The following is a 20,516-nucleotide window of genomic DNA, read 5'->3' as shown; positions in this document are numbered from 1 at the left end:
TCAAAATCGCTCTCTCTGTGTCTACTGGACAGGGGTTTGGGAAGATTGCTTAAAGTGCAAAAGCTCTTTCTGATATTTCTGACAGTTAAAGTACCCTAAATTGGAATGCACTCCGGTATAACAGAATCAGGAAGAAAAAAATTGCAGGGGAGTGTTGATGGTTAGCAGGGTGGTTAGTCTTTGCTATAAATGCCCACACTACTTGAAATTTTTTTTTAAAAAACTTTGAAAACATAAGATAAACATGATGTATGAAGCCTCTCATGTTTACCCACTCACTGCACACTCTACCCAGCCTCCCCCTTTAACTACACCCTGCTCAGCAGCACTTTTTCCTGTTTTTCTTTTGTTTTAGGAAAAGGTTTGGAAGAATATTGGTGATTTATGATTCATTCTAGACAGTAGAAAAGGAAGAAATAGAGATGGGAAGGGCCTGAACATCTGAGTAACTTATGATTTACCACCCAGGACAGTGAAGTTGAAAGAGCACTGAAATAGGAGTCTAGTGATCCTTCAGTTACTAACTAGTGTGCATCTTGGACAACCCACTTAATATTTCTTTGATTTGCTTTCCTCAGATGTAAAATGAAGAGGCTTGTTTACATCCAGTTTTGAATTCTGCATGTTGACTACAAGATTCCCACTTCTGGATTTTTTTATAGTATTCTTAAATACCAGCATTCTCTTCTTTCTTCTGTAGCAGTTTGTCACTAAGGGATATTTGGGATTTAATTACCTAAATTTCTCCTAGATACCCTTTATTCAGAAATTTTCCCCTGTGAGCAGAAGAGTAATACTCAATAAAAAGAATAATTTTGGAGTTTCAATAAATCTAAATGTAAAGGAAAATAATGATCCTGGAACACTAGTGTAGTCTGCAACTGTCAAAACCATCTCAGATGTTAGATGAAGTCCCCACAACATGAGGTCTTCAAAGATGGTCAGACTTTGAAAGTGCTGAGGAGAGTATCCAAAGTGATTCAACTAAGAAAGACTCCAGAGTAATTCATGTTAGAACTATATAGTTGAGGTCCTAATTTATGGTAAAACCCCTTAACATGTATCTCAACTATGAGCCTACTGAGTAGAAGGCACTGTCCAAAGTGCTGAATCAAAAGGAAGGTAAACAAACAAACAAAAAAATGTGTACCCTGCCAGCTAAACATGACTATTTTGTAAACGAAAATCTCCAGCCTGAGAGCTGCTTGCATACCATAGTCAGTCATCTTGAGGAAAGTAGTTAGAAATCATAGAGATGCTGGTGAAACAAATGCAGTTCATCAAATTAGCTTTCTAAAAGGACTAACTCAGAAAATCTGAGTAGAAAAACTGTCAACCCATTCCAAACTAAAATCAGACCATTTAGCCAGGGTGTGAAAGCAAACCACTGTCTGGGTAATCGAACAGATATTTCACTTTGAACCAAGTGTTTGGCTGACACTAAGCTTCATCTAGAAAATGAGACCTGGCTTATTTCATTTTATCTGTTCTAAAATAGTAAGAGTTAGGCCAGAGATGATTTTTAAGCAACCTTTTCCAGTTTAAAGAAAAAAATCCTGTGATTATGTATCTAAGATCAGAAATTAGAGAAAATTATTTCAGATCATCTAAACACCGGGAATAATTTCAAGGTTACACATGGATAATATATTACAAAACACATTTGTTCAAAGTCCTATTTAAATTATTTCCATTGGAAAATTATAAATACTTAAGTGCCAAATTCAGCCAGGTTTGGAGATGAGTAAGATGCGGTAGTATGCACTTGAATCTTTACATGAAAAATGCTTACTTCAGTAAATTGACATTTCTTTCCTGGGATTACTTTGGTTACTGGCACTAAAAATATCCAAAACATAATGCTATTTTGCAGCCAATTAAAAAATTGTATCATATTTTAGTACTTTCTTTGAAAAATGGATGAAATTATATCAAATCCATATACTTGACCTAAAATTTCCTTTTCTTACATGGTAGATTGGGAATAGGAGCAGGGAAAAATTGCTATAAGAAATGCAAATTGAAGTAGACAATGTTTGCATCTTATAATTAAGGTTGTATGCTTAAAGTTACATTATCTCTAAATATCTCTAGATATAGCTCCTTATATCAAACCCGTATATTTCTTTTAAGTTAACATTGTTCATCTGTCTAACCAAGAAGTAGGATGAAGATCAATCTTTCTCTTCCATTCAATTCTAGAAGTTTCTATGTAATTTGGAAAGATTGTAGCTGAAATGATTCATTTCCTGAATGCTAAAATAGTATTTCTTATGGGCTTATATGAGGCAAAGCCAGTGGCAAAAAATGCAAGATTATTTTGAATTAAACTAAAGCCTCATTTATGTGAATTATATTCATTGATATCAACTTGGGTTTTTCATGGCAAAATATCACTATTGTTTCTATATGCTGCTTTATACTTTCATGTACTTAACATACAATATAAAAATATTTGGGGTAATATAAATTCCAGTGCCTTTAGAAGAAATGGTTATGAAACATATTTAGATTCTCCAAAAACATACACTAAAAAGAATGTTTAATACCTTACTATAAAATCTTGTCATTGTCTTTATTGCAAAGACTCTACTTAACATACTAGGTATTCCCAATCATAGAATTTCAGAACTGAAAAAGAGTTTAGAGATTGCATAATCCAGAATATCCAAGACACAATACACCACTCACTGCCATTCATCTTTCCTAAAGCCAAGGCAGACAGCACCAATCAATTTCAGCTCTCTTTTCTGCTGAGCCTAGTTGTGGCCTGAAATGCTTATCCATGCAGCACACAAGGCTGCCCTTAGCAATCAATCATAGTTGGAACAGAAGATGAAATATATTCACCAATTTTACTCCAGTCCAGCATCCTCAATATACAAATAAAGAAAATGAAGTAATAAGAACATAAGTAATTCCCCATTTTTCTGTTCCATTAAGTTTACCATAGAGCCAGGATTAAAACAGATTTGGAGCTTTTGTAGCTGTATCTTGTTGCCTTAAAGAACTTTTTTTATAGTAAGAGCTAGAAGATTTGAAATTAGAATATTTTTAATTTAAAAATTCATTGCCTTATTTTCATCACATTGCAGCTGCTGATTTTCATATACATAATATGTTCTTATTTTTTTCTCCTGCTCTTTTTGTAAGCCAAAAATACTTCCTAAGAAAAGAACATTGGTCTCCCATTTAAAAAAAAAAATATGTATATATATATATATATATATATATATATAATTAAGGAAGTTAACAGTTTATGACAACTAAACTTCAAGAATTCATGGGGTAAGTCAGTACAGTCCTATCTAGGACGTCTCAGATTTGATTTTCTGCTGACCAAAAAAATTCTGGGGCTGTTCACATCCACACGAGGATATCCCAGTTGGTTATTCTGATGCCTGAAAAGTCTATAACACACCTTTATGGTACATGAATCACTTTATTATTACCCAGAACTAGAATTCCCTTCCAAGGACTTTGGTTCAGTGCCAACCAGGTGACACTTTTGCTCTGGCCCCCATTTTCTTTCCATATATGTCCTTTTCCACCTTCCTATTCTGCCACCCAAACGTGATACACCAGCACTACAACTTTTAAGCAAGGTAAGAAGCTGTTTGTTTCCTGTAACATCAGTCATCCATCCATTCAATAAATATTTACTCAGTACCTATTATATGGCTGCTGCTGTTCTAGGTGCTAGGATTTAGCAGTGCACAAACTAAAAATTCTAACATCAGCAAGTTTATATTCTCATTTAAATTTTAGCAAGTAAATATACAGCATGTCCAATGTTGATTAGGGCTGAGGAGAAAAATCAAAAGGTCAGGGGTACAGGGATTGATGGAGGAGGCTTGCTTTTCTGTATAGGCTAGTCAAGGAAGATCTTACCGAAAACTCAGTATTTGATCAGAGACCTCTGAGCAAATAAAGTAAAACAAGACAAAAACTCCAAAAACAAGCTGTTTATATCTGGGTAAACAGCCTCCAGGCAAAGAAGCCCTTGGCTAGAGATAATACTGTATTTAAAACCATGACAATGAAAAGAACAATAAGAAATTGTGCTCTAAACTTTAAAGGTCAGGGCAGCGGGGAGAGACTAAGGAGGAATCTCTAGTGATGTAGGAGACCAAGATAAAGTGGCATCGTGGAAATCAGTTAAAGAAAGTGTTTTAAGATTGAGGACATGCTTAACTGTGTGAAATGATACTGAGAGGTTGACTAAGACAAGGACAGAGAATTGACCATTTCATTTATTCACATAAAAGTCAGGCATTCTTTATGAGAGCCGTTTCAAGGTCGGCAAGTGGGTTCAAAGATGAATGGGGACAAACGGTCTACAGCATATATAGAACAACTCTTTCTAGGAGTTTTATTCCAAAAAAGAGCAGATAAATGTGGTAAAGGGAAATTTCGGGTGGAAGATCGTTGTTATTTGTTTTTAAGATGAGAGAAAGCTTATGTTTGTTCAGAAAGCTTGAATGTTCATTGAAATGACCTGGTAAAAAACAGGCAATGATGAAGCATGAGAGAAGAGGTTTGCTGGAACAATGTCCCTGATTAGGTCAGAGGGATAGAGCCTTAAGAGCAAACCGTAGGGGATGAGTGGAGGTGAGGGAGGTGTTGTCACAGCTAGAAACACATGTCATCCACGGTGAAGGAGAGAGGCAGAGTGTACATGTATAGAAGCAGAGGGTTGAAGGACAGAAAAACAGGAATCCCTTCTGATTCCTTTTCTTCTGTGGAATAAGAAACAAAGTTATAGCTTAAAATGAAGAGGAGGAAGAAGGAAGTGTTGAAGGTTGAGGAGAAAAGGCTGTCTCCTCTCCTGTCTACTTAACAATCTGAACCAACCATCCCCCTTGCCCACATTAATAGAAGAGCATAGGGAACTATCCACTCTTTGCTAATTATACACACCACTGCTCCGTTACATAACCAAAGGTTGACTGTATGTTTCAGAAAGATTGGCAAAGGGTTAGCTTATTACTTTCACCTTGAAGACAGTTCTCAAAAATCACTCAGCACACAAATATATGTTCTCCCTCCCTCTCCATCTCCAACCATTTTCTGATTATAACCACATCATTGTAGCGCCATCTCTGACTTCACTCAAGACATAAGCATCCTCCTAAAACAGCTTCAAAGTTCCTCATAAATGCATTCCCCTGGGAATCAAGAGAAGAAGAAAATTACTCACAGACCTTTAGTCCTTCCAACTCATATTCTTTATACTTCTTTATCTCTTTAAGTCCTTTAATCACTACTTATTTAAAGTTGTGGTCTGATAACTACGCCATAGAACTTTAAAGGTTGGACATAAATTAAGAAAATGTAAGCGATATCATAATATAAAACCTGCAGCAATGAAATGAATAATTGTTATTTTCATGGTATCATATTGAGATGTAAATATAAAGCAGTTGACATCCATGGCTGTTTCCAATACCCAAATAAAGCATTTTGCCCTTCATCTAGGAAAGAGGAGCGAAAAGAAAAAGTAGGATTGAAAGAGCAGTCTGGGATGCTTCTGAAACCTCTAAATTCACCTCTCCAACAAGTGAGATATCTGGCCGAGATATTATGGAAACCTTTCCTGACCAGTTCCCCACAGGAAGAAGCCTTTTGGCGCAGCAGGTCATATTTTGCTTAGGGCAAGACAGTTCCCTATACAGAAGAACAGAGAAATAGTTCTGCTGAATTCAGCTGCACACTGGAAGCCAGGACTGGAAGATCTTCTTAGAGAATCAGAGGGTCATTTTTGCCAAATTTTTCTTAGGGTGAGCCTTACGTATAGGTGATTTATTTGCCATTCATTACTGTGAATGACTCATCAGCCTGATTGCCTCAAAACCAGCTGACAATTACTCAGGGAGTGGGAGTTTTGATGGCCTGAGAGCATTCAGAGGCAGGCAGAGGGGAAAGCACAGGGCACTGTAGGGAGCAGCTGGCAGAGCTTGTGATCTTGGGTGGCAGGATTGGAGGGAACATAGAAACGGAAGTGCAGAGAGGAAAAGTAAAAGCAAGCAGAAAGAAACAGAAAGAAAAGGGATACGAGAGTCACAGGAAATAAACATTTAAAAAGTAAGAAAATGGAAGGTGGAATTGCAATAATAAAAAAATTATTAATAGCTTACATCTTCCCCTAACAAATGACAAAATAAATGTTTAATTGATTAGATAATTAAATGCTAAAAAACTAGGAAAAATAAGTATGCAATGTATCCCTTATAAATACAAATTTAATCTCCTGATATCTTTAAATATAGCTCTTTATCCTAAATTCTATAATATTCCTGAGCCCATGGAGTATATTATCAAACAATATGGATCTAGGCTTGTCCATTGCTTCTCAAGTCTTTCTAGTTATCACATCAAAGATAGGGAGCTTGAGGCTGACAGGGCTGGGAAATGCGGAACCTGTATCCTTAAGTGGTAATGTAGCGAAAACATAAGTGAGATTTTATCCTTTGACTTAGGCATAACCCAAAGTGACTTGATTTGAGCAAAATTTCATTCAAGTCTTATATAGTAGCTAAAAACATTTATATGTCAACACAGTCTGTAAGAAGATACTTGCAATATAGGTACTTGGCAAAGAACTAATATCCAGAATATATAATGAATTCCTACAAATCAATAAGAATAAATCAAAAGCATAAAAACTCAATGAAAATATGGACAAAAGATGAACACTTAACCAAAGAGAATATCTAAATGACAAAAATTATGAAAATTATTCCTTAAGAAACTGCAAATTAATATCATGATTAGAATGACTAAAATTAAAAAGAAAATTTTGGCAAGAATGTGGAACAACATAATTTCTAAAACTATACACTGCTAATATAAGTACAAATTGCACAACCACTTTGGAAGACTGTATCTTTTAAAGGTAAATGTATGCAAACCTAAAGCAACTTTGCTCTTAGAAATACATATTTATGTTTATGAAAACAGAGTTTGATGTCATATCACAACTACTTGTAATAGTCAAAAGCTGTAAACTACTCAAATGTCAACCAAGAGAAGAATGTATAAACAAAGTGTGGTATATTTACACAATAAACACTATATAGCAGTGAAAATGAACAATCTGTAATTGTACACAAAAAAACATTGTTAACTCTCACAAACGTTATTTTGAATGAAAGAAGCCAGACACAAAAGAGTACATACCATATGATTCTGTCTGTAAAGTTCAAAAACAGATGAAACTAACTTCTGCCATTAGAAGTCAGGACTGGGCTTGTTTTTGGTGGAAGGAGGTAGAGAGATCAGAAGGTCCACAGAGGGGGTTGGGAGGAGTTGCTAATGTTCTAGTTCTTGATAGGATATTGATTTTCATCAGTGAAAATTCATGATCTTTAGGCTTATATTCACTTTTATCTCTGTATGTTATACTTCAATGAATACGAAAGTTAAACATGCATATGTATTGGCCAGACGCAGTGGTTCATGCCTGTAATTCTAGAACTTTGGGAGGCTGAGCTGGGATGATTGCTGAGGCCAGGAGTTCAAGACCACCCTGAATAATATAGCAAGATCCTGTCTCTACAAAAAAATAGAAAAATTAGCTGGGCATGGTGGCACACATCTATAGTCCTAGCTACTCGGGAGGCTGAGGAGGGTGGATTGCTTGAGCCCAGGAGTTTGAGGTTGCAATGAGCTATGATGTCGCCACTGCACTCAAGCCCAGGCTAAAACAAAAAACAAAAAACATGCATTTTGCATTCCTCAAAATTTACCCATGCATAGTATTTTTAAATCAAGTGTTCTTTTGTTTTCTTTGATCAAGAAAAAGTTGGTACTACAGGTTTATATATCGGCCTCTACCACTCAGTGACAACCACATATTCCCTGAGAATATGTTCCCCCATTTGAGGAACATGGAAAGAAGTTCACATTCCTCACCATAAAAGCAAAAGCCATTCTGGTACAGCATACAATCTATTCTCTTCAGCCTTATTATCAGCTACCTTTACAGTTAATATTATATCCATGTCAAAATATTTGATATTTGTTATAGATGTTCCATTGTGTCATGCCCCCAAATCTTTGCTTTGCATTCAATTACCTGGAAAGCCCTCACCCACCCACCTTCATTCTTTTCCTGGATACCTTATCCAGCCCAAATATCACCTCCATTCTGAAAATCCCTTGATCTCCCTAGATATAAGAAATTGCTTATTACTGTTTTATTACAGTTTATATATGTGCATACACACAAAGTCATGCACATTCATATGTATACATATATGTATATACATGTATATTAATAGTATTTAGAAAATAGTGTTATGATTGTTTTATAGTGATTTTTCCCACTAAACCTTGTCTATCTGGTGATAAGATTCTCTATTACCTTTTATCTCCATTCCTTGGAGCCTAAGACAGTAAGTGCTTAATAAAAATATTTGTTTAAATAAATTAAAATTTGGCATTCAAGTTGATTTTCAGCATTGATAGCTACTCTGTACAGTGACCCTCAACTCATCACAGAAGTTCCTGGGGCTACTCCCCTTGAGGACCTGCATACCATATACTCCAGGCATTTTTCTGCAACAATCAGAAAGCATGACCCCCCCAGCCCCCACTGTATCATGTTCTCAGATGTCAGCATTTGGTGCGCCGCTTTGAAAAACTAAGACGAACCCAAGTTTAGTGTGTTACTTTCCAGCTATTAACTACATACTCTACGAACTCCTCTAATCCCTGATCCCCCACCAAGTGTATTTGTTTTATGTAAAAAAGTAGATATGAGAAAGCAGAACAGCTTAATGATAAAGTTGCACTTTGAAGTCAGACATCTGAGACCGTATGCTGGTTCTGCCTTTCTACCCCCAGAATATAAGCCCTTTGAGTTCAGAGACTTTTTTGTCTTTTGATTTAACTGCTATAAGGCCAGCACTTAGACCTGGTCTTGGCATACAATAGGCACTTAATGGTTATTTGTCGAGTGAAACTATCAGATTGACAACTTCAACAATCAACAGTCACACCTCTCTTCTGTGCACCAAACACCTGGCATGCCCAGAACAGTGATGCCAAAGTTGCTATGCAATTTGAACTCTTTATAAAGAAAGAACATGTGGAAAAATATATAGCTCTGTGCCACCATTAAAGACAAATACAAATAGTGGCTACAAATTTCTATATTCTGGATAATTTCCAGATTAAAAAATGGAAAAATATGCAATATATATGTAATCTGGTTTCCAGAATAGCTTTTCCAAATTTACAAAAACTAAAACAAGGGTTACACTTTTTCACCAGAAACTTTCTCACATGGAAAATATAGTGAATAAAGTGAAATTAATTATAATATTTATCAAGTCATGCACAGGTAGAGAGGTTCAGAGAACATTAAGCAGAATCACATAGCCTAAATTTTAACCCAAATCTAACTCTTATCAGTAGTAAGAATGACCTTGGAAAAGTTTCACCTGCAAAAAGAAGATAATTATATTGCTATTTCAGTTTTCATGAGAAATAAAAGAGATAATGCATTTAAACCTTTAGTACACAACCCGGCATAGATCAAGTTCTTACTAAATGTTAGATCTTATTAGCAGAATGCCTTCTTGATATATATTATATTGGAGTTTTACTTTGTTTTAATTTTTCATATTTTTAGAGAAAACTCATCAGCATACACATTTCTGGGAGTTTCTGAATCTGTTGATATAAGAAAAATCAGAAGCTTATTTCATTCATGAGGTAAAACTTGGATATGAAATCATCATCCAATCTTCATCCATTATGTTGAGCAAAATTATTTTCCCAAAGTGATCCACCTTTAATCCAGCCATAAAGAGTTAGCTGTTCCCAATTTTAATTGACAAATCTAATTACTGTGATGAGTTTATTTATAGCCACTATTCAATATCTATTGATAGTTCTTGACCTTGAAGAATATCATCCAATTAACGTGGCAATATGTGTTAATGGATTTTTAAATTACTTCACAGTGGATAAAAGGTAAAAGGAAAAAGGGAAATTCACTTTGAGAGAGAAGAATCACAATTTATGAAAACAAGCCTTATACACCAGTCGCTGAATATGCAACACTAAGGGATTCCTTTGTATCCTTTCAATATTATGGAGGGGAAGTTATGTTACTGATGTAGTAGTATATATTTTTGGAATTCTTTCAGGGAAACAGTCCCTAATTTCAGACAACACAATGTCTGCCCAATTCCAAGGACAGTCGTTTTGTTTGGGGGTGGGTTTTTTGTTTTTTTTTTTGAGAATTTGTTATATTTTGATTCATTCTTTCAGAATGCAAAGTTGGTAGGTGATTGATTGATAAAAATCACCAACTCCCTAAAACACGTGAGGGACAAGGAAGCATTCTTAGAACATTTAAGAGGAATGATGGAGGTCAAACCAACACCCCCAAAGGCAGAAGCTGTTGCCCTCCTGTTCTGCTTTCCTCATGCCCAGTCATGCTTTCTCCCTGTTCTCTAGATTTGCTTCACTTTGTATTTTAGGCCTCATTTCTGACACAGAGTTGGAATCGTAGACTATCAAAGCTGTAAAGAAGCCTAGGTATTATTTACCCAACCTCTCATCTGCAGAAAACAAAAAATGCTATGAAATTGAGAGGTGAAGTGACATCTTTGACCACATGATTCATACTTCTGTTTACTTCTCTGTCCTCCCCCCATTACATCATAATCCTTTCAAAGACAGGGACCTTATCTTAGGGTGTACTATGGACTGAATTATGTCCCCCTCCTAAAAAAGCTCATGTATTAAAGTCCTAATTCCCAGTCCCTTATAATATGACTATTGGAGATATGATCTTTAAAGAGGTAATTAAGCTTAAATGAGGTCATTTGGGTGGGCCCCAATTCAATATAACTGATGACCTTATAAAAGGAAGAAGAAATACCAGGGATGTGTACGCATAGAGGAAAGGCCACGCGAAGACACAGTAAGAAGTCAGCCACCTGCAAGCCAAGGAGAGAGGCCTCAGGAGCAACTAAATCTGCTGACATCTATATCTTGAACTTGTAGCTTCCAGAACTGTGAGACTTTTGTTTAAGTCACCCAGTCTATAGTATTTTGTTATAGCAGCCCTAACAAACCAATACAGAGTGTTTGTGCTCCCAGAACCTGGGACAGTAATTGGCACACTGTAGGTGCTCAATTTACAAAAGAAGGAAGAGGTGGATAAGAGGGTGAAAGAAGGATGGAAGGGAGAGAGAGAGAAGGAAAGGGAGGGAGTACCTTACAGACTAAGAGTAGTGGCTTCAGGACCAAAACCCAGTGTCTCTAGGCCCTTTTCACTGCATCAAATGCTATGAGACTTTTTCAGTTCTAAAACCTAGTGAGCACTTAGTTTCATATGTGCCTTGCATATACTTTCAAGCTTTCATGTTTATTTGTTATTATGCACCTGCAGGACAGTAATTTTATTGTGCATGGGTCTCAAATCTACACGTTTGAAATCAACAGTTACATCTGAAGAGAGAAAAATAGACTTAACACCTGTGAAATTCCCATTTTGCTTTAAGCCGTTTATTAAGAAATACTTTACGTATTGAATAGAAATCACTTAGCCAAGCTACATCTTAAGAATTTGCACAGTCACCACAAATTATTTTGCTCTGACATCTAACCTTTTACATATAGGGATAGGGAGGAATGAGGGGGAGATTTAAGTATTTGCTTTTTGTTTAGATGTGATACTTTCAAGACAATACATAAGAAAGGAAATTGGGCCTCTGGAGTTTAAGAAATAATCATTTTCCTGGCATAAGATAAATTGGAATGGACTATTACATTGAGAACTACCTCTAGGACAGTGAAGTGTAGCAAACTGATGTCCAGTGAGGTTCATTGGACATGAAGATGATGCAGTCAAATGCACTCAAGCACAATTCTGAAATTGTTCTTTATTATTCTGAAAGATACCAGCTTAGTAACATATTAAACACTATATTTTTAATACTTTATTTTTTCTATCCAGAGAAAGAATTAGAGGAGGCTGTACCCTCAGAGCTAGTGGAAATAGGATGACAGAACTCCATGCCAGGGATTAGGAAAGCCGGACTGTTCCATGGCTGGCAATCACATGACGTGGTCATCTGTCCATTCTATCTTTAAGACAGAGGTGGCCCATCCGTTAGTGTATCTATGACACCATGGATCCCCTAAGTGCTTATTTGAAGGAAAATAAGTTCTCCAATGCTGTTACTCTATTCTTCTGATATAATTTTACCCTAGTAATTCAGTTACCATTGCAGTTATATCAATCTTATGTCTCATCCTGTTCCCTAAGTGCATTAAGCAATTCAAAGGGGAAAATTGTGTGTATGTAATTATATATGTAGGTGTGCCTGAATGTATGTGCATGTGTATACATATGTGTTTGTGTGCATTTCTGAGTATGTGTGTATATGTGTGTGTCTTTATGTCTCTCTTAGAGACAAGGGACAGAGAAAAAAGAAAAGACATGATTGGCCCTTCCATTAATATATTCCCAGACCTATTTAAGCATTCCGTGCATTCCAACCTCAGAAGCCACCAAAACCATCATAAATCACTCTAGTCAAAAACTGAGTAATGCTGGTTTTGCTAACTGAATCTATTTTTTTTTTTTTTTTTTTTACAAATTACATTTTGAGTTTTACTCACTTAACCTTCATACCTTCCCTAACACAGCTCACTCTGCCTTGCTTTGCCTGCAAAATCTAACCACTCTCGGAGACCCAAGTAAATTCCTTTTTCTTTTCAGAAGAATTTTCCTTTCCAAGTTAGCCTTGCATTATAGCCTGCATAGTACATAACATCAGGTTTACAAACCTGGAAGTAACATAAGTGAGTGAATAAGTGTAAACACCTAGTATGTACCTTTATTTCTCATTTTTCTCACACTTGATATAGACGTGAGTACAAGAAATAATTTTCCTCCCTAACTATGGAAGCAGGATGATAAATGGCAGCCAACACTCAACCTTCATGTAGGAATACAAGAGGGAGTGGTGGGGACTGTGGCATACTGAAGAGTGATGCCACTTCTAAAGTGACAGCAGCCACTCAGCTGCAGACAGTGTTGCCTCATAAGAATATGGGCAGAGGATATCCAAATCTGCTGTACTGTCAGGAGAAACCCAAATCTGGATGTTCATGTAAAAATCCTTCAGTTTTTAAGTACTAGCAACAAATTTTGCTACCTCTTGAGTACACATTCATTTAACATTTACTGTCTTATGTCATCTCTTATTATTGTTTAAAACAGCAGGATTGTGTAGCACACATGCTTGACAGCCAAACTGTTTGGGTTTGACTTCTACTCCACCATTCACTAGCTTTGTTGTCTTGGACAAGCTGCCTAACCTCTCTATGCCTCAGTTGCCTTCTTTGTAAAATGCAGATAATAATTGGATTGTTATGAAATTATCAACCCTGGCAGTCAATGGGGGGACAGATGTCACAGCCAGATCACCCTCACATCCTGGATTGTTATGAAATTAAAGGAAGTCCTCTTGGTAAAGTAATGATAATCATTTAAAGCACAGGGTCATTATTCAATATAAAATGGTTGTTTTAAAATTTTATACTGTATTATAATTTGGTATATTTCTTTGACACCTCCTCCCCCACTAAACTGTAAATGCCTTGAAGGTATTTTTTTATACAATGTAACCTTTAACATAGTTTCTTTTTAGAGAAGGAGCTCAGTTAATATCTTTTTTGTAAGCCTGAAATGTAAAAATCTTAAAAGGATATTTAAAGAAATTGACTGGAAATCAAGGTCACGCTACTGCTTGTCCTTGCCTTTGTTCTATATATTTAAATCTACTGTAAGGCCAGCACATTGCACCAGTCCATGTCAATTTGTTCTATGATCGGTTATAATGAATGTTTTCCAAATCCCAGACGTATAATTTCCTCTTTGATATATTCTATCCAGTCTGCAGTACAACAGACAGGAACTATTCCTGTCCTTTTCTTTTCTCCTTTAAAAGACCAGGAGAGAGTTAGGGTTAGATAGAACAGTAGGTACATGTAGGGCAGCCTTGTGTGGCTGGAGCCCCTGGGTCTTTCTCACCTGCCTTTACTTAAATTTACAGAGGTTACATCACAAAAACTTGACAGGGTGCTTGTAAAAATGGAGCCATTATTATCCTCATTCTTTTCTTCCCCTACAACCCTTGTTCTCTTTGAAAATAAAGAGTAGGTTCTAGAAAGGGAGTGTTACAAAATGGAACCCCCATATTTCACAGCATGAAGTTCAGAATTCTGAGACAGATAACACAAATAGAGTTTTACACTATAGACTAGGATAATGACTGCACATCAGAACTTTGGGAGGTAGGCTGTAAGCATATAAAGTTAAAGGCATGTCTAAGTCCAATCTAAACGCTCTTCCTCGAGGTATATTTAAAATGTTGAACACAACCAACACAAACCATCTGTCATTAAGCAATCAAAAACTTTCTCTCAAGTCTTAATGGATTGAAATTTGCTGCAATGGAATGGGGACAGAGAAAGTGAAAGTTTGAAGTGTTTTAAAACATGCTGATAGTAATATCAATGTTTTTTAAGAGAGATTTTAAAGGTTAAAACAATAGTCTTGAATCCTGGACCACTTTGTTGTGTAGGGCACTTGGGTTGTCTGTGATTTTTTGTGGAAGGGTTTGGGGGTGGGAGAAAATATGGAAAGGACAGAGTTAAAAAGGAACTTAGGGTTTTGGAAGAAGCTGAGTCAATCATCAAAGCTTAATGAAGAATTACATAAATCATGCAGAGAAACCTCTCTTGAAAATTTAACTTGAGCAAAAGTGAAGTTTTAGAGAAATCAACCATAACACAATTTACAGTACTTATTATTTTTTTTTCAAATAAATATTCACTAATTGTCTACCCTGTGCCAGACATTGGGCTTGAATTTGGAGAGAACAATGCAAATGAGACACTCTATCTGCCCTTAAGGAGCCATTAAACCTAGTACATGTGTAGGGGGTGTGTGTGTGTGTGTGTGTGTGTGTGTTAGGAATGATCTTAACACCAAGAAGAAAAGCTAAAATAAAGTAATAAAGAAGATTATAAAGGTAAAGTCAAGGGACAGATTGGTCAGTTACAAAAGGGAGAAGGAGTAGAAAGAGTAGGAATTCTTCTTTTGAGTTAACCCTTGAACTGAGCAGGTGTTGCTAGGCAGAAGGCAACTGACAAGCATCATTTCTTAAAATTAAGGGTTTAAATGCTTATTTTGCTTCTCTTTTCACAAATTCCAAAGCTCATGATTGTTAAGTTACAGGGAAAATCATCTATGCCCTTGCATATTTCCAGGTATGTTGCGGCAATCATATTCTTTCTATCCTAAAAGTCACTCTAGCTTGTAAGGAAACAATGGACAATACTTTGCAAAACATATCCAATAATAATACCACCTAGCTCTCTGGTAAACTCTGTAGACCTCAAACACAGAAAACACGAATCAAAGATGGAAGAAAGTAGGTTCAAAATGATTGGAAGGCTGCAGATTTAAACAGGAATGGATTTATTTAAAAAAAATACTAGATCTCAGGTTCATTGGGAACATTGAGGAAACAGAGGAACAGTTTATTCAGCCAAGAATATTTCCCTGAATTAGGCCACTGACCCGCTTAATCTTACTTAATCTTGACTGTCATCTCAAGGCACTGGACTTCGCAGCTTTCACTACTGGCACTGCTAGCCTCGAATACTGAATGAAAGTACCAACAGCACTGCTCTTGCTACCCTGAAATTTGACCTTTCTGCAACTGCTACTGCTGCCAGAGAGAACTCCTCAAAGTGCCCTCTATTCTGAGGGGAGTGCGTCTAACTTGTCAGAGCCTAGTTCACATGTCCCTGCATTGACTGCAAGGGAAGCTAGAAAAGTGAGTATCCAATATTTTCACTTCCTATAATGGAGGTAAATATACCCCTTTCCGAGACTCATAAGGTGAAGGCAATTCTCATACTTAGGAATAGGATACAGTTCCTGGCAACCAAGATGAAGAGATGGCTAAGAGGTATCTTTCTCTAGCAAAAAGAATATATATTCTGAAGTTAGCAAAATCTGAACTTGAACTTCAACTTGAAATTTCCTCTGCCTTTTATTAGATATGTGGCAACTTCTCTTAGATTCAGTCTCCACATCAGTTAAGTAGGAAGAACGATGACTATATTTCTGAGTTATGAGAAGGAAAAAAATATATATATTATATACTTATGTATATATTGTATATATATATATATGTATATACATTTAAAATAAGTCACATATTCCTGGAACATAACAGGCATTCAAAAAATGGTAGCCATTGTTTTTCATGGATTAGCCTAGACTTTCTATCTCCTGTCATCTTTCCTTAACATCTTAGGATAGGATAGAGATTTTATTTACCAAAAATATTTATGTGTTGTTTTGCCTATCTAAAGAGGATAAATAAAAACAATTCTTTAAAGCTCAATTCTGAAAGACTCAGATCCACTCAAGGATAATGTAGAGAGGTGAAGTGGAAAAGCAGTCTCTCTGTCAATTACCTGTCATTAGCAATTTCCAATGAAACCACAATTTGTCACCAAAAAATACACAAAGGGCCTAGTTAGAGGAGAGAAGGAAGTGGGCAATATGAAAAGGAAAGAGAGGGAGAGAACTTGTAGAACGCCAGCACTTCCCCCTTGTCCTCTTTCTCCTCCTTCTCTCCTTTGTGAGAGTGGGTAGACATTTCTCAGGCATCTCAATGTGCAGCTGACTATTTGCTGAGCACCAGGATCTGCACACAACTGAGAATAGGACAAAGATTGCTTTCCTCAACTTCTCTCTGAGCTGAGGCTCCATGGCAGGGGCTCTGGAGGTTTTAGAAAGGCCTAGAACAGGCTGCAGTAGTAATCTCAGGCAGGGGTAGGTGGTCACCCCAATAGCCTACACAGAGATCATCCATAAGGGGTTGTGAGGAGAAGAAGGTAGCACAGTACCCACAGGTTTTCTGGAGTTAGGCAACTGCAGAGAGAATACCTTCTAGGGACCAAAGCCCATCTCAAGTGTCACACCAGGGAGCTGGCATTTAGGGACCAGCTGCACTGAGTTTTACCAGAAAGCCAGTGTTAGATGGAGAAGAGGCAATGGTCAATGATAAAAGTGCCCCAAATTCCACACAAAGAGCATACAGTCCTTACCTAGACCTCAGGCTTCAGCATGCACAGGTGAAAGAGAATGCAGGCCACTGCCCCTTTACTAAAAGTAGACATTGACCATAATAATTGATTGTGACCTGAAAAAAATGTATCTGAATGTACTAAGGTAATTTTGCTGTAAGATCAAACTTCCACACTCCCCAGCATTATCAGTGTGTATAGGAACAAACAATAATGTTGATAAGATATTGGAAAATATTGAACACTAAATATTTGTATGTTGCTGGGTTGAGACTGTTCAATACAGGGCTTTTATAATTATTTCACAGTTGTGTATAAAGGAGGCTAGAATAAGGGAGGGGGAATGGAGGGAACATAATAACAAACTGTAGGCAGTCAGCCATCACTGAATTGAGAAAATCTCATCTAACAGAACAGATTTTATCTGGTACTTGAGCACCTTCGAATTCCAATTTCAAAAAAAACTAAGAAAATATTTTTGTGGGTCCTGAATCAACTTATGGTTCAATGCCTTTCAAAAAAAAAATTGTATCATACCTGAGCCTTGTCTCTACACCAATAGAACCATCATAACATTTAAGCTCAACTCTGTTGATTTTTAGCCAACAGCTATGCAAATGTTGGCTGGCAGTGTTGTTTATCCCAACTTACTGCTAATAATAATCATTAACTTTAATAATTGTAATAATTTCCAGTATACAATGTATCTTTTCTCTGAGAAACTCAAAACAACTTCACATTTACTATGCTATTTGTTCACAGGCATTTCCTGTCAAGACCTAAAAAGAACAGGAAGTGTATTGATTGTGCTATAGAGAAAGGCTCAGTGAGGTTAAGTCTTAGTTCAAGGTCACAGGGCTAGTCCATGGCTGACTCATGATAGATACTGCTAAGGGTAACTACATAAACTGGAGTTGAGCTAAACCCAGTTATAACACATTTGATTAAGGCCCACATCTCTGAAGCAGAGAGACTGGATCTCCTGGCCAGAGTCCTGAAGTGTTTGCCCTGGGTAGACCTCAATCTCTCTTTCTAAAAGAGCCTTAAATCAGCCCATCAGTCCCTGTGTCATTTTGTTTTCTTCAAGTTGTTGAATTCCAGGTCAGCACCAAGTCAGATGTTTTGGCCAAGACAATGGGCAATTTTGCTCCCAGTGATTCTGATTATAGGTAATTGCCTAACAATGAAGTATTTCAAAGGAAATACTTTTTTTATCATCATATTTGAAGACAAAAAAAATTCCCATACTGTGTGATCACTGTAAAATTACTCTTAACACTGTTTTAGTCAAAAAGGTATGATCAAATTAGCATCTAATTGGCTAACGCTCATTGATTTTTTTTACCTTTTCTTAATTTGACCCTACTTGCTCTCATCTCTCTATGTACACTTACCATTTTCGATACTTGCTTTAGTCTAATATTGTCAGTTTATTGGTGCTATTACCAAGATCTTCTTCAACATGTCCTTGCTTCCTGTTTTTGCCCATTATTTACCAAAACTTACAATATCAACTCAATTATTTTGCCACTTGCCTCATTCTTATTTCTATAATTAAATCATAGAAAATTTGCCAAGAGCTGAGTTTTCTAAAACACAGCACAGATTTTTGAATACAAATTTTAGCAAGAAAATGAGTGTGATGGTAAGTTGTTGAAAGGGAGTTTTCTCCTAATTAAAATGGGTTCTAAAAAAGATTTACTATAGCTCTATTTGTTAAAGGGACAAATTCTTTTTAAATGCCTGCCAAGAAAGTCAAAGGGTTTCCTCTATAATAAATGAGGGAGCTGCCCAAGTTTCCCTGAGGGTTTATAAAGCAATTCTCTATAAGCAGCTCTCCTCCCTTTATGGTAGCGTCCGTGTAGGGTAAAAGGGAGAACTGGAGTCTGTGACGCTCCATCTTCCACAAACACAAGAATACGGACCAGCAAAATGCTATGTGCCAAATTTATGAGTCCTGATAACAGGGAATTTCACTGCACTGTCTAGGGTGACATTACCAGCCACGTCATATTGAGTAATGTTAAACAGGTCGAGGGGCAGTGTCACATTCTAGCTTACCCAAACAAGGGCTGAATTTCTCTCTTTATATATTATTTCCTAGGAATTTTCTACAACCTGTATTTCTTCTAAACTGTACAAGGACAGGCAGCATGTAGGGATGATCATTGGGGTTCCATTTGCTAATGCTGTGAGCATCAGTCTCTGTATCAGCACAATGGGGACAATGATACCCATCCTGTCTCTCTTGGAGAGCTGTAAGAATAAAGTAAAATATGCAAAAGTGCTTGGTATGCCGTAAAGAACCACTCAAACACTTAGCACATATAGCACTGATTTTTTTTTTTTCATTGCACTCTAACTAGGAGTACATTTACTCTCTTTTCTCAGGGAATGAGCAGTACTTTTCAAACCCTAATAAATGTCAAGGTTATAAAGGTACAATACCATTTGTAAAGTTCAGCTTAAAGGTAAACAGGGCACCTTATTAGCATCCACAAGAACTGCAAGTTAATTTTAACCTAATAAATATCCTGAAAATACCCATAAGAAGATAGTCCATCAAACCAAAGAAATTTATCCTTCAAATTAATGTTACACTCTGCTTGACATACCCTACTTGGTTTCTTGAGCGTGCTGCCAGTGTATTCTTTTTGCAGTCTTTTATGATGCCACTATCTTCAGTGATGGAGTCTATCTGGTTCATGAGTGAGCTTTGAACTCAGACAGCCTAGATTCAAATTCCTCCTACCCAGGTATTAGCTCTGCGACTTTGGACAACATATATAACCTCTCTATGCCTTAGTTTCTTTAAGTGTAAGGTAGAGAAGATCATAATGCTTACTTCATAAGAATCTTATATAGATCAAATGAAATAATGCACAAAAACAACACTGTATTGTATATATAGTAACATGACTCAAATATTTGCTATTATTAATAATATTGATAATGATTATTATAATTGCTAATAATTGCTAAATAATATTAGAACATATTTGTGCATTAGGAATCTTCATAATCCCTTTAATACTGCATGACCTAATATATCAGTATCAGCTGTTCCAAAAAGAAATAAGATGTTTCAGTGCAGGGAAATGTAAACAGGAAAATTCTTCATCACCAGTTTGCTGTGAACATGAATAAGTTGGTGACAATCATTTTCTATATGTCTTTTTTTCTTTTAGTTGTTGAGCATAATTGTCCAGTGTGCCAGAACTCTCAGAAACTTCCAAGCATTAAAGTAGGATTTTGAGGTGCTGTACATAACCAAGATAGGTATAAAATATTCAAAAATAACTTTAGGAAGCCAGGAGTTGGAAACACATTAACAATTGCATATGACAAGTCGCATAAACTTGAGCACAATGCCTGCA

This window comes from Eulemur rufifrons, chromosome 17, assembly GCF_041146395.1.
Source record: "Eulemur rufifrons isolate Redbay chromosome 17, OSU_ERuf_1, whole genome shotgun sequence".
Lineage (NCBI taxonomy): Eukaryota > Metazoa > Chordata > Mammalia > Primates > Lemuridae > Eulemur > Eulemur rufifrons.
The sequence above is the reverse complement of the archived record's forward strand: the minus strand, read 5'-3'. Positions refer to the sequence as shown.